Source organism: Dioscorea cayenensis, chromosome 19, assembly GCF_009730915.1.
Source record: "Dioscorea cayenensis subsp. rotundata cultivar TDr96_F1 chromosome 19, TDr96_F1_v2_PseudoChromosome.rev07_lg8_w22 25.fasta, whole genome shotgun sequence".
Taxonomy (NCBI): Eukaryota; Viridiplantae; Streptophyta; class Magnoliopsida; order Dioscoreales; family Dioscoreaceae; genus Dioscorea; species Dioscorea cayenensis.
This window is the reverse complement of record NC_052489.1, coordinates 20273316-20288734: the sequence shown is the minus strand read 5'-3', so window position 1 is coordinate 20288734 and position 15419 is coordinate 20273316.

The window sequence follows — 15419 nt, the reverse complement described above, 5'->3', positions numbered from 1 at the left end:
AGTTATTGTAAAAATTTATGTAGAGAAGCTAATATCAACACTAATACAAAGAGGATCTACCCAAAACAGACATGAATACTGATGATCTACAGGTTCAGCGGCTGTTGAGTTTTCTGCTCATGCACTACCTGGTTTCTTACAGGAATTAGGTTACATAAACAGGTACTCTGCATCCACTTCTGTTAATCACCGATTTAATTCTCCATTGCATACTCTGCTGTAATTCATAAATTTAGCGCAGTCCATCTGAAGTACTTACTGAATAATTTATAAGGAGAGGCATTGCATTCAGAGATGAATTAGTGCTACACTCTAATTCCAAAGGATTCTTCACAAGGATTGGCATCCAGGTTGCACGACAGTTGCAACACTAGTGCTAAAGGACAAGCTTTATGTTGCAAATACTGGCGATCATCGAACAATTCTATGCCGTTCTGGTCACCCAGTTCCCCTGAGCAAGGTAATACGTATTATCTAACACAATTTGTTTATTTATGCACTCAAACCAAATTATATGAGATGCTCTCAGGACTATGTTGCAAGCTACCCTGATGAGCGAGCTCGTGTTATCAAATAAGGCATGGATGTGAGATGGCAAATGGATACATGGAGGGTTGGTCAGGCTGCTCTGCAGGTACCTTTTCATTTCCAAGTATTTTTATCATGTTCATTGTGCATTCTCTAGTGTAATGAATTCGTCATATATACTACTATGACTATCATTGTGAACAAAACCTAGTCAATTATAAGCTGATTATGTCTCAGGGAAATTGATTTTAGGCAAATACCCTTCAACTGTGCATTTTATCAGGTAAAATGATCAATTGGTGATGATGATCTGAAGCCCACAGTAACAGCAAAACTTGAGATAACTGAAACTTCACTATCAGCAAATGATGAATTCCTTGTAATGTCTAGTGATGGTCTATGTGATGTTCTTTGCAATGCGGATGTTTTATCAATCATCAAAGACACTATTTTTATTAGCTATGATAAATTTCTAACAGAAGAAGAGAAACCTTTAAGATTGAAACACAAATTATATCTGCAACACCCAATTGGTTCATTTTCATATGTTTGGACACATAGTGCTAACGATCACAATCTTCTAAAGTACTTTGAACATTCAAGCAATATTATCACTAAAAACATCAACACATGTTGATTGACAAGTTATAACAAGTTACTCACAGTTTTTGATTGTAGAATAGTCAGCTAACATCAAACAATGAAATCAAAATTTACTAATACAACAGAAATCCTTATGGCCTAATAGAAGAACTAAGAATAGTTACAATCAGTTCCACAGATTTCAGACCTCCTGTCCTAGTGATTTTTTTAATCAAAGGATGCTGAATATTGGATCAAAATCATCAAACAAAAACACTACATGAACAAATGATAAAAAAAAATTCAAATTTGATTGATGTACTGGTGAAATTGCTCCCCAGCCCATCTCATCTCCTAGACCATGATACTATTTGCTCAATAACTTGAGAAATGACGATGCTGTCCACTCTCCTTGATTCCAAACAAACTAAAATAAGCCTCAACTTACTTGATCACTTCCCAAATGAATAGCAACAACAATAAAGACTAATTCAAATTAACAAATACACAATTCCAAAATTCAATCAAGCACTTGCAAAGCATCAAATCACAAGGTAGCAATGATACAAAATACAAGAACCAAAAAAACTCTAACAAATGGGAATTAAAAGCACGAAACTACGCCGAAGAAACCAAATTACTGAAATTTCTCATAGAATTAAACCATACATAAAAAAGTGACATACAAATCCCATCATGAAAAATAAAAAAACAAAAATACTCAGCTGGATCAAATGATTGGTGAAAACCATCATTTAAACTGAAGCATCTATAGGAAACACTAATATAAAACATAGATGCAGAACAAAACCATGAATTGAAGATCCATAAGACAAAAAAAAACAAGGAAAGGGAATCATAATCGAATTACAAACATCAACAAGGCAAACATCATGTCCAAGCATCTGCCAACTAGGGTTCCAGATCTATGAGAAACAAGAGTGAGACCAGATCAAGAAGGAGAGGAGGAGGAGGAGATGATCAGTACCTGATCGGCGTTGGGCTTCGTCTCCGATGGGTGCTCTGTCGGAGGAGAAAGCGAGATCGGGGCCGAGACTGTGGAAGATGGCCAGGGAGAGGATGACACCGGTGGAGAGACGGAGAGAGTTACAGTGCTGAGAGAACTAACTCAAACAATATTGTTGAAGAAGAAGAGACCGAGACCGAGAGAGAGAGAGAGAGAGAGAGAGAGAGAGAATGAGAGAAACACAAGACAACCATCCCCGAATTTTGACATAGAAAAATATTCCAGTCTGACTGGAATATTGTTTTATGCTAGATTTCCCACTTTATGGCATAATTTTATAGTGTAAAATAGATACCCAAACAACCATTATGCTATAATTTTGTGAAAATGTAAAAAATGCCATAATGTACGGATTATGGCATATTTTAGGCCTATCCAAATAGACCCTAAATTCCATCATGGTTTGTCTTTTGGCATTGCAAATGGGGGAGGAGGAGGTAGTGGGGGTGGTGCTGGTGCTTGTTGCTGCCTATGCTCACGCACCAACCCTACCTCTTTGCTTCATTAAATTTAGCATAGCTCCCTTGTTGCTTGTCATATTCGTCCCCTATTCAACAAGAACTTTCATGGCCTCTTCAGCGGGGTGGCATTCTGCGAGGTAAACACAATCAAAGTCAAGACTACTAAACATCTCTACAAATTTAACTATGATATAGTAGGTGTCAAGCTAAAAGAATCATGATTGTCTAAAGCTTCAAATCAGATTGTTCTATCTAAGATGCTAAGATCAATTTTAACTAAGGGCTCTGATACCAACTAGATTTGTCACACCCCAAACCCGGTCTACAGAGCCTGGAATGCAGACAAACAACCGCATACTTACAAGGCCGAGACCAATTGAGTATGCAAGGCCTAAGAACCTGTCTCAAAATAGCATAAACATCTAACATAAGTACCAATTCAAAGCGAAAACTATAACGCCTTTATACAAGATAAAAATCAATTGACAAGGTTCACAAAAAGCAAAAAAAATACAATGCTAGTGTTTAGGTCTACTAGAAGATAGAACATTATTAACTAAAAGAAATTTAGATGGCGCTTCACTCAACGACCCCCGCTAAGCTATCCGCCAATAGACCCTATGCCTGATCTAAAAAATGGTGAAAACACAATTGTGAGCTCAAAAGGCCAGTAAATAACCACTAAAAATATTGGGATCACAACACTTCTCAAAAACTCAGAATTTATGTACAAATACTAAAACATAGCACAATACTTACCAGAATATAATTCAAAACAAATTAAATCAACAAACATATAAGCTATATCAGATAATACAGAATATATGTCTCCCAATTCACTATTGTTAAAACAAAATATCAGTAATTATTTATTTAAACTCAGTGACCCGAGTTAGAGGTTTAGAATTCATTTGTTTTCTCTCGGTAACCTGAGCCAGATTGTCAGAGGTCGTTATTCTTCACAGACAAAAAAGTGTGAAACTATAGTTTCTTAACAAAGATACATGTCAAAATTGTCCGTGTTTAATGCCAGTGACAAGGTTAGTGCATAGTTGATTGGGCATTAATTTCTATGTCAACATATTTCATGTTCACAAAACAACACACTATCAAAGTTTAGATTGACCAAAATACAAAGTAATTTGCCAAACAAAATTTTTAGCAATCGAGTGATCCCATTCTTACAATATCAAAATAAGCCAGTTATTTAAATCCAAACTTGAACAGATAATTTAAAAATATAATTATCTATATATATAATTTTCAAGCAAGTTGGAGAAATATAAATAATCATAAATTAAATAAAATATCTAATAATTCATAAATTAAATAATCAGAAATTAAATAAAATATCTGAAATTAAGAAATTAAATAATCATAACTTAAATAAAAATTTAAATAATTCTAATTCAGAAAAAAATCATTAATTCAAAATTTTAAATAGTTTAGAGACAATTCCAAAAATAATAATAATAATTAAATAAACACAATTTGGCTAATAAACAGTAATCGAATTATCAATAATAAATTAATAAAATACTTAATTTTACAAATTTAGCCAGTGTCAAAAGATGTATATACATGTATAATTTATATATGGCTACTTCCCTGATGCTTGCTATATTTCCAAAATCCAAATCTTATACCAAATCAAACTTGCTGAACATGCTCTATATTTTAAAATAAATTTCAAAGACATCAAAATCTCCTCGAAACATAAACAACATAATTTAAAGGATGCTAATGTGACATGCCTCTAATTAACCTTAAAAGGCACAGCACTAAAACATGAATTCCTAGCGTGTTGTTGACCTAATTGATGGCTGAGCAATACTTAATATTCATAAAAAAGAAAATGAAATGCCATACTCCTACATGCACAAGTGGGACACCATCTTGAACCCAAGCCTATTACATGGAAATAATTATTAAAAATAAGATATTACAAAGGTCTACACTAGCATTTAAAATCAAGGATTTTGCTTTTCACAACTCTAAACATTAAAGAAACAAAGATGAAAGGTTCGGCACTTAAGAAGATAATGTAAAATGGCTTTGCAGCGCATTAGAAATATGTCATCAATGGAAGAATTTGATGTTCCAAGTGGGACGGTGACATTAAATGTCAATTTTAGAAATGGATTCCTGGGCATTTGAAAGACATGAAAAACCAATACTAATAGACTCTTGAATGGTGGTTATACATATATATATCTATATATATATATAACAACACACCTAAAACAGAGGTTAATTTGGCTTAAAAGAAGAATCCTAATTCTCCACTGACAGAAATTCAGAAAACCTAATGACAAAATAACTATATAACTTGGGATTATTTAAATGAAAAACAACATGCATCCTGAATTCAAACAAATGCAACGGAGACTCAATAGAACCTCTTGTAAACAATAAAAAAAAAAGGAATTTACATGAAGACATATGATCAAGACAGGCGAATAATTAAAACTATACACACTTGCTTAGAATCCTTAAAATAGACATAACAACACCTAGTGAAACTAAAAACACACTAAATTTAAGATTAAAAGAATTTGCACCAAATTTCAAATACATAGCCATGCCAGTAAAACTACGGTTATAGGCTAACCTTGACTTTGAAAACCACTTTAAACCTTGCTTGACAACCACGCTCACGGAGAACTTCTCATCCCTTCCACCACACCTCTATAGCAATGAATAGAGAGAAAAGCTATGAAATCTCTCTATTCTCTTTTTTCCAATTTGAAACAAAAGAATCACAAAACATGGGAGGTTGCATGGAACATGGTTCATGATTGCTGAAAAGATAAGATTGGGGTTTTGAAAAATAAAAGAGGTTTTAGATAAAACAATAAAATATAAAAATGGGGTCCACAAACTACCCCCTTCAAAAAGTTAAGTCCTTTAAATTCTCACCTGATCATCAGAAAAGATACGGGTATTTCTTCTACACCTCCGATTCTAATTCCCAAGTGGCCTCACACTCTGCGTGATGGTTACATTGAACATTGACATAAGGAATGATCTACCTTCTTAGTACTTGTTCTTTGAAATAAACTACTTTAGCTAGCCACTCCTCATATGCCATCTCACTGTTAATCTAAAAGTAGGAGAACTGTATCACATGGTTAGGATTCGAAATGAACTTCATCAGCATTGAAACATGGAACACATCGTGTACTCAAGAAAGTCATGTCAATAGTGCAAACTGATATGCCACATCACCAATGCGCTCCAAGATCTCAAACGGAACGATAAACCGAGGGGCTAAGCTTCCCTCTAACACCAAAACCGATAACACCTTTAGCTACTATTAAGAGCACATGATCACCCACTTGAAACTTCAAACTTCTTCTTCTATTATCTACATAACTTTTCTGCCTACTTTGAGCTGCTCGTAGATGATCTCTGATCAGACAAACTTTTTCCACTGTCAACTGCACAATCTCTGGGCCTAACAATCTGTGTTCTACCACATCATCCCAACAAATAGGTGACCTATATCTACTTCTATACAGTGCCTCATAAGGAGCCATCTGAATACTTGCATGATAATTGTTATTATAAGAAAACTCTATTAAAGGCAGGTGTCAATCCCGAGCACCCCCAAAATCAGTCATACAAGTCTGAAGCATATCCTCCAGAATCTGAATTATCCGCTTAGTCTACCCATCGGTTTGCATGTGAAAAGCCATGCTGAATGTCAATCTGGTTCCCAAGGCCTTATGTAAACTCCTCTAGAAGTATGCCATGAATCAAGTATCTTGATTGGACACAATAGTGGTAGGAACACCATGAAGCCTCACAAAATGATCAATGTACAACTCAGCTAGCTACCCTATAGATATGCTAGTCATGATAGCCAAGAAATGAGCAAACTTAGTTAGCCTGTCCACCACTACCCACACACTGTCTGAACATTTATTGGTATGAGGAAACCCAGAAACAAAATCCATAGCAATATTCACCCACTTTCACCCATGAATGGGAAGTGGGTGAAGAAGTCCTGCAGGCCTCTAATGCTCCAACTTGACTTACTGGCAGGTCAAGCATTGTGCCATAAATCACGCGACATCTCTCTTCATATTATTCCACCAAAAGATACTCTTCAAAACCTTATAGATTTTGGTGCTTCTAGGATGCACTGAGTAGCTGGTATAGTGAGCTTCCTCCATGATTTTCTTTTTCAACTTTGAATTATCTGGAACACAAATCTAATCCTCAAACCTTACTGAGCCATCCTCATGAACTCTGAATAGAACTTGGGTGTCGCTTTCCACTTCTTGTCGAATCTTCTACAAATAACCATCTGCTACTTATGCTGCTTTAATCTTCTCAAATAAAGTGGGTCTCGCCACCAAACTTGCCAAGGACACATCAATACCCTTTAACACCACTTGTAGCTCCATTCGTCTCATATCATCCAAGATAGACTTCTCAAAAGTGATTAATGTAGCAACATTGCTGAAAGACTTCTTGCTAAGGGCATCAACTACCACATTTGGCTTTCTAGGATGATAACTGATAGTCAAATCATAATCTTTTAATAACTCCAACCATTTCCTCTGCCTCATGTTCAACTACTTCTGAGTGAAAATGTTTTTAAGGCTCTAGTGATCTGTAAACACCTCACAAGCCTCCCCATACAAGTAATGCCTTCAAATCTTCAAAGCGAAAATCACTGCAGCTAACTCTAGGTCATGAGTGGGGTAGTTTACCTCAAGCGGCTTCAATTGTCTAGAAGTATAAGCCACCACATAACCATTCTGCATCAATACACACCCAAGACCAGTTTTACAAGCATCGCTATAAATGGTAAACCCTCTACCAGGAGTTGGAAGTATGAGAATAGGTGCATATACCAACTGGTGCTTCAACTATTGGAAACTCTGCTCGTACTTGTCGAACCACTGAAATTTTGTTTCTTTCTTGGTGAGCCTTGTTAATGGTGCTGCTAAGACTGAGATCCCTTCCACAAACCGTTTGTAGTAACCGCTTAACACGAAAAAGTTGCGAACCTCTGTCACACTAGTTGGCCTTTTCTACTACACAATTACCTTTATCTATTGAGCATCAATGAAAATACCATTATCGGTTACAACATGACCAAGGAAAGCCACTCTGTCCAACCAAAACTTGGATTTGGAGAATTTTGCAAACAATATCTCATTCCTCAAAATCTCCAACACACCCCTTAAATGCTCCTCATGTTCTATCCAACCCTTGGAATACACCAGAATATCATCAATAAACATCACCATGAACCTATCCAAAAATGGTTTAAAGGTTCTATTCATCAAATCCATGAAATCAGCCGTAGCAGGGCCGAAATGCATACTTGGACACATCTCATGCCTTAATCTTCGGCTGGTGATATCCAGACCTGAGGTCAATTCTTGAAAACACTTGAGAACCTTGCAATTGATCAAAAGGATCGTCGATCCAAGGCTATAGATATTGATTCTTTACTATCATCTTGTTCAACTCTCGGTAGTCGATGCACAATCACAAACTACCATCCTTCTTCTTCACGAACAAAACTAGAGCACCTCACAAAGAAACACTCGGCCAAATAAAATCTTTCTCAAGCAAATCTTCAAGTTGCTTTTTCAACTCTTTCAGTTCAGCATGTGCCATTCTGTAAAAGGCCTTAGAGATGTGGTTAGTTCCAGGAACTAAATCAATAGAAATCTCCACTTCCTTATAATGGGAATAGTATCCAACACCGTCCTTTCTGATTTGGCATCGATAACCATTGTAAGAAATCCTGAGCAACCACCTAAGAGTAATTTCCAAGCTTGTAGGGAGGAAATCAGATGAGGTGGTGATGCGGAATCACTCCCATAAAAGGTGAATTCTGCCGCTTCAGGGATTTTAAAAACTACCTTCTTTGCATAGCAGTCAACTACGGCATGGGAGGTAGCCAGAAAATCCATTTCCAAAATGACATCATAGTCTTTCATACACATAACATGAAGTTGGGCGAGCAACTTATGAGCAGCAATAAAAATTGGGCAACTCACGCATGCTTTATCAACAAAAACATTGATTCCCAATGGGGTAGCAACACACAAATCATATTTAGCAGCACTATCAGGAAGAACATGTTTTTGAACAAATGAAGAAGAAATAAATGAATGGGTACCTCCATAATTATATAATGCACAAGCATATGCAGAATAGACCGACAAAGAACCTGACACCACTGCATTAGAAACACAGGCATCCTCCTCATTCATCGCACAAACACGCCTCTATGCCTTGGGCTTTTCTACCTCCTTCCCAGCACGCTAACCTGAGGAAGCTTGAGGCTTCAGTGTAGGCACATACCTAGAATTCTGCATGTTGGATCCCCTCTGTGCTACAGAAAACTACTGTGGACACTTTGCAATACGACGCTCCAAACTACAACATCTAAAGCAGACCCCAGTAGTACACTTGTAATCTGTAGTCACATGAGTACCTTCACAAGTAGCATATGGCATCTGCCAGATCGGCGAGGAACAGATGGGAACCCCGAGATCACGAAGCTGGTGGTCCATTAAAAGTCCGTGACTCACTCTATCATGCTTCCTATTTAGGGTTTCCTCCACCTCCAGGCTGACGGCTTCCTAGGTTTTCAAAGTTTTTGCCCCTATTTCTCTGAAATTTCTTCTGCTGATCCTTGGTGTCACTCTATGCAATCCAGGGCTTCGCATGCACCACAATCTCTGCATAGTTGGTCAGGTGTTATGTGGCTAACCCCTACTGAATGTGTGCATGTAGGCCTTCCTCGAAGTGTCAAGCTCTGCTCTGGTTGTCATCCACCAATTTCGGAGCATATCTGGAAAGCCTGTCAAACTCCAACTCATACTCATTAACGGCCATAGTTCCCCGAGTCAAATTCTTGAACTTTCTCTCAAAATGAACCATCTTGTTCCTGGTGAAGTATTTGCAGAAAAGGGTTTCCCTCAGTTGCTCCCAAGATTTGAAAACCTAGCCCTGATGTATGCAAAGCCCTCCACTATACCAGTAGTTCGCCTGATACTTAAGCATGTACACCTCGAACTTGAGCTTTTCTTCTTCAGTGCACTTTATCACTGGGAGCGCCTTCTTCATTTCTTCTACCCAAACTTCCATTTTATCAGGATTGGTAGTGCCCTCAAACAATGGTAGACCAGATCTCTTGAATTCAATTATGGTTTTCTCCTTTAGCGCTGTAGAAGGGGACGAGAAGGTGGTGGGGGTGGTGTTGGGTGCTACCTCTGATCATGCATCAACCCTACCATTTCCCTCATCAAATCCAGCATAGCTCCCTGGTTACCCATTGTATTCGTCCCCCTTCAGCCTGAACTTCCACGGCCTCTTTAGTAGGGGCTTCCTTAGCAGTGGATGCCTATCCCAACAATTCAGCTACTTTCCTGTTAGTAGCTCTACAGGATGGAATTCTGTGAGGCAAACCCAATCAAAGTCAAGACTACAGAACATCTCTATAAATTTAACTATGATCTAGTAGGTGTCAAAATAAAAGAATTATGATTGTCTAAAGCTTCAAATTAGATTGTTCTATCTAAGATGCTAAGATCAATTTTAACTAAGGGCTCTGATATGAACTAGATTTGTCACACCTGAACTTGGTCTACTGAGCCTGGAACACAGACAAACGTCACAAACTTACAAGGCCGAGACCGAATGAGCATGCAAGGCCTCAAAATCTGTCTCAAAATAGCATGAACATATAACAGAAGTACCAATTCAATGCAAAAACTATAATGTTTGTACACAGGATAAAAATCAACTAATAAGGTTCACAAAAAACAACAAAATTACAATGCTAGTATTTAGGTCTACTCAAAGACAGAACATTATTAACTGAAAGAAATCTAGACGGTGCTTCGTTCAACGATCCTCACTAAGCTATCCGGCAACAAGCCTTACGCCGTATTTGAAAAATAGTGAAAACACATTTATTAGCTCAAAAGCCAAGTAAGTAACCATTAAAAATATTGGGATCACAACACTTCTCAATCACTCAGAATTAAAGTACAAATACTAATACATAAAACAATACTTGCCAAAATATAATTCAAAACATAATAAATCAACAAAAATACAAGCTATGTTAGATAATACAGAATATATGTTTCCTAATTCACTATTGCCAACACAAAATACCATCAATCATTTATTTAAACTTAATGACCCGAGTCAGAGGTTCAGAATTTATTTGTTTACCTTCGGTGACCCAAGCCAGATTATTAAAGGTCGTTATTCTCCATCGACAAAACGGTGCGAAACTATAGTTTTTTAACATAGATACATGTCAATCGGTCAGTGTTTAACCCCCCAGTGACAAGGGTTAGTGAGTAGTTAATTAGGGACTAATTTCTATTTCAAATACTTCCTGTCCACAAAACAACACACTATCAAAGTTCATATTAACCATATTAAGCAAAATACAAGGTAATTTGGCATCAAAAGTTTAACAATCACATGATCCCATTTTTATAATATCAAAATAAGCCAGTTATTTGAATCCAAACTTCAATAGATAATTTAAAAATATAATTATGTGTATATGATTTTCAAGCAAGTCAGAGGAATATAAATAATTATAAATTAAATAAAATATCTAATAATTTAGAAATTAAATAATCAGAAAATAAATAAAATATCTGAAATTTAGAAATTAAATAATCAGAATTTAAATAAATAATTAAACATTTCAGATCATTTTGATTCAGAAAAAAAATTCATTAATTCAAACTTTTAAATAATTTAGAGATAATTCCAAAAATAATAATAATTAAATAAACACAATTTGACTAATAAACAGTAATTCAATTATCTAGAATAAATAAATAAAATACTTAATTTCACAAATTTAGCTATTGTCAAAAGATGTATATAGATAGTATAATTTATAAGTGGCTACTTAACTGATGCTCTCTAAATTTCAAAATTCAAATCCTATACCAAATCAAACTTGTTGAACATGGCCTATATTTGAAAATAAATTTCAAAGACATCAAAATCTCCTCAAAACATAAGCAACATAATTTAAAGGATACTAATGTAACATGTCTCTAATTAACCTTAAAAGACATAGAACTAAAACATGAATTGCTACCGTGTTGTAGACCCAATTGATGGCTGAGTAATGCTTAACAATTAGAAAAGAGAAAATGAAATATCATACTCCTATACATGCACAAGCAGGACACCATCTTGAAGCCCAAGCCTATTACAAAGAAATAATTATTTAAAATAAGGTATTACAAAGGTCTGCACAAGCATTTAAAATCAAGGATTTTACTTTTCACAACTCTAAATAGTAAAGAAACAGAGTTGAAAGGTTCTGGACTTGAGAACATAATGGAAAATGGCTTTGCGGTGCATTAGAAATATGTCATCAATAGAAGAATTCGATGTTCCAAGTGGGACGCTGACATAAATGTCAATTAGAGAAATGGACTCTTGGGCATTTGAAAGACATGAAAAAACAATACTAATAGACTCATGAATAGTGGTTATATATATACATACAAACATGCATACATACATACATACATATAACAACACACCTAAAATAGAGGTCAACTTGGCTTAAAAGAAGAATCCTAATTCCCCACTGACAGAAATTCAGAAAACCTAATGATATAATAAATATATAAATTTGGAATATTTAAACCAAAAACAACATGCATCCAGAATTCAAACAAATGCAAAATAGACTCAACAGAACCTCCTATAAACAAATAAAAAAAAATTGGAATTTGCATGAAGACATATGATCAAGACCGGCGAATAATTAAAATTGTAAAAACTTGCTTATAATCCTTGAAATAGGCATTACAACAGCTAGTGAAATTGAAAGCACACTAAAATTTAAGATTAAAAGAATTTGCACCAAATTTGAGACACATAGCCAAGCCACCAAGTGTACATGCCAATCACATAATAAACTATGTGTAAAAGTAGATTGTCGGTCCATATGGAAGAAAATGAACACTAGTAGTAACTCTAAACCCAAAAAATAACCTAAGTAATCAAATGTTGTGTGTAAACAAAAGCAAGCGAAGATAGGAAAATATGGAAAATAATAGGAGAGTAGTCAAGGAAGAAGGCAATATCAGGGCATAGCATCCCTCTAGGGTTATAAAGTGCAGAACCAAAGTTGTTTATGGATGCAATCCTATTTGAACCAAGAGATTTGCAGAATTATACTAGACCTTGATTTCTCAGGTAAAGAGTAACTGAATAGGTGCATAACTGATACAAACATCCATACAATCACATTGACACTCTATGAAACCTTAGTGTGAGCTAATGACAATCTCTTAAGTAGATAAGCTCCCTTGTAGAAAGAGATTATCCCTAATCCAAATACAAAGTAGAGATGTGATGTCTCCTAAAATCCACTCCATATGATGGGAGATGAAGTCTCCAAAGTACCCTAACAAGAGATGTACTCACTATTCTCTCAAATTACAGCAAGTCTATTCTAGCTGGTATTTCTTCTCATCTTGTAGCATACCAAACATGATAGCTAGGGCTTTCGCATCGTTAGCAACTAAGCATTCAAACACGGGATTAGATTCAAATAGAAATGATTGCAATTAAGAAAATAATTAAAGTATAAAAGATCCAACTACCAATTTCAAAAGTATAAACCCTAAAGTTCAGCTATGCCCAAACATCTACAAATTAAACCTCCATTAATGGAGGGCAAGCATCCAAGATACAAATATTAGGAGAAAACATGAAAGCCTTCAAAACACCCTTCTCAATTGTGCCAATGAAGAATTGCCGGAGAAGCCCTAGGAAGCTTTCACTCACGGCGCCAAGGTGAACTTAATGGCTACAATCTTTAATCCCCTTGAATGTTAATCTAAATTCCCTTTGAAATAGCTCCTTAAGTGTTGGAGATTTGTCTCTTATCTTTCCTAACTTTGCCTCCAAGAAACACCCAAAAGAAAATTGTTGAATGTTCTAAAAATCCTCATAAGTTATATTTAGACCCGACTACTTACGGGCTGCTTGTGGGCATAAGGACGTGGTGGTAAGGGAGCTGGAGAAGATGGTCGTGAGCTATACTGGAATACTTATGGCCATAAGTCACATCCGTAAGGTCTTTTGTTTGTGTTATGCTTTAACATACGGCCGTAAGTGAGGGACAGTAAGCTTAACTTGTTTTGCTTCTTGCGACCGCCTTACGGTTGTAAGCTGTAGTCATAAGCTCCTCTGGATGATCATTACAGGCATCCTTACGAGCATAAGCCTTTCTTGTAAGGTCCTTTGAATTAGCTCTGAATCTCTCTTACGGGCATAAGCATGCCCACGAGGTTCTCTGGAATTAACTCACGGCCGTAAGGTTGGTCGTAAACTGCCAATAAGCCACCCGGTTTGCCTTATCTTTGTTCAAATGATGCCAAGAGAGCTCCAATTTCATCGTTTAAGGTTTGAAATGCTTCATTTAGCTCTCTCTCATCTTGAGATACTGCCCTAAGCTTGAGAATATGAAACACACTATATTTAGCATTGAATTTCACAATATGACTCTAATTCATGCCAAATGAGTGTTCAAAGTAATATAAATTATATGAATATTGTACACTCATCATCCTTACTTCGAAAACCACTTAAAACCTTGCTTGACAACCACACTCACGGAGAACTTCTCGCCCCTTCCATCCACACCACTATAGCAATGAATAGAGAGAAAAGCTATGAAATATCTCTATTCTTTATTTTTAATTTGAAATAAAAATATCACGAAACGTGGGAGGTTGCATGGAACATGGCTCACGGTTGCTATAAGGATAAGATTGGGTTTTAAAAAATAAAAGAGGTTTAAAAAACAATAAAATATAAAAAGTGGGGTCCACACTTGACATCAACAGCTGAAGAATAGGCCAAACAAAACACCTTACGGTCACTTTTCGACTAATAGGCTCATCCAGAGAACCTTACGAGCATGCTTATGCCTGTAAAAAGGAGCATAAAGATTAAACAGATGACTTACGGGCAAGAATTATGCTTGTCATTTAGATCGTAAGGACCAGTAAAACGAGCTTACATGGAACAACACACGTCTGTAAGGGCGACCACATAAGCCATCCATAGAAGTTTATGGTCCAGGGCTTATGGCCATAAGTTGGACCTTAATATTAAGACAAAAGACCTTACAGGTGGGGCTTATAGCTATGAGATGCCCGTAAGGCATGTAACCATCATCTCCAGCTACTTACAGCCTCATTCTTATGGTCATAAGTGGTTAGGTATAAAAAATTTTGATGAGGGTTTTTTAGATATCTTTTGATGACCAAGCTTAGGGAAAGAGAGGAGAAACTTCTCCAGGCTTTCTAGGGCAATTCTTTGAGAAGTGGAGACTCACCTACCTTCGAGGAACACCATTGGAACCTTTAAAGAGTATCCTTGGTGGTATTTGTGAAAGGTAGGAGGAGAGTCCATTGACATCTCAAGGGGAAAGATTAGAAAAAGGGGTTTTAAGCTTTCAACTATGTCTATTACCTCTTGTGAATTGTTTGATTGTTCTCCTTTGATAGAGAACTAATTTGTAGTTATTTGGGCATAGATGAACTCTAGGGTTTATAATTTAATTGAGTTTGGTTGTGAATCTTGAATGCTTTTACATTGATTATTAATTGCAATCTTTCATTGTCGAATTTAATTGCGTGTATCTATTGTCTTGAATTCTATTGTGGTGAGAGCCCTAGATTCATGTTGGATGTGCTTATGTGATGATTCAAGAGACCCACCTAGCATAGACAAGCCACGATTGAAAGAGATTATGAATTCGCTTAGAGATAGGGTAC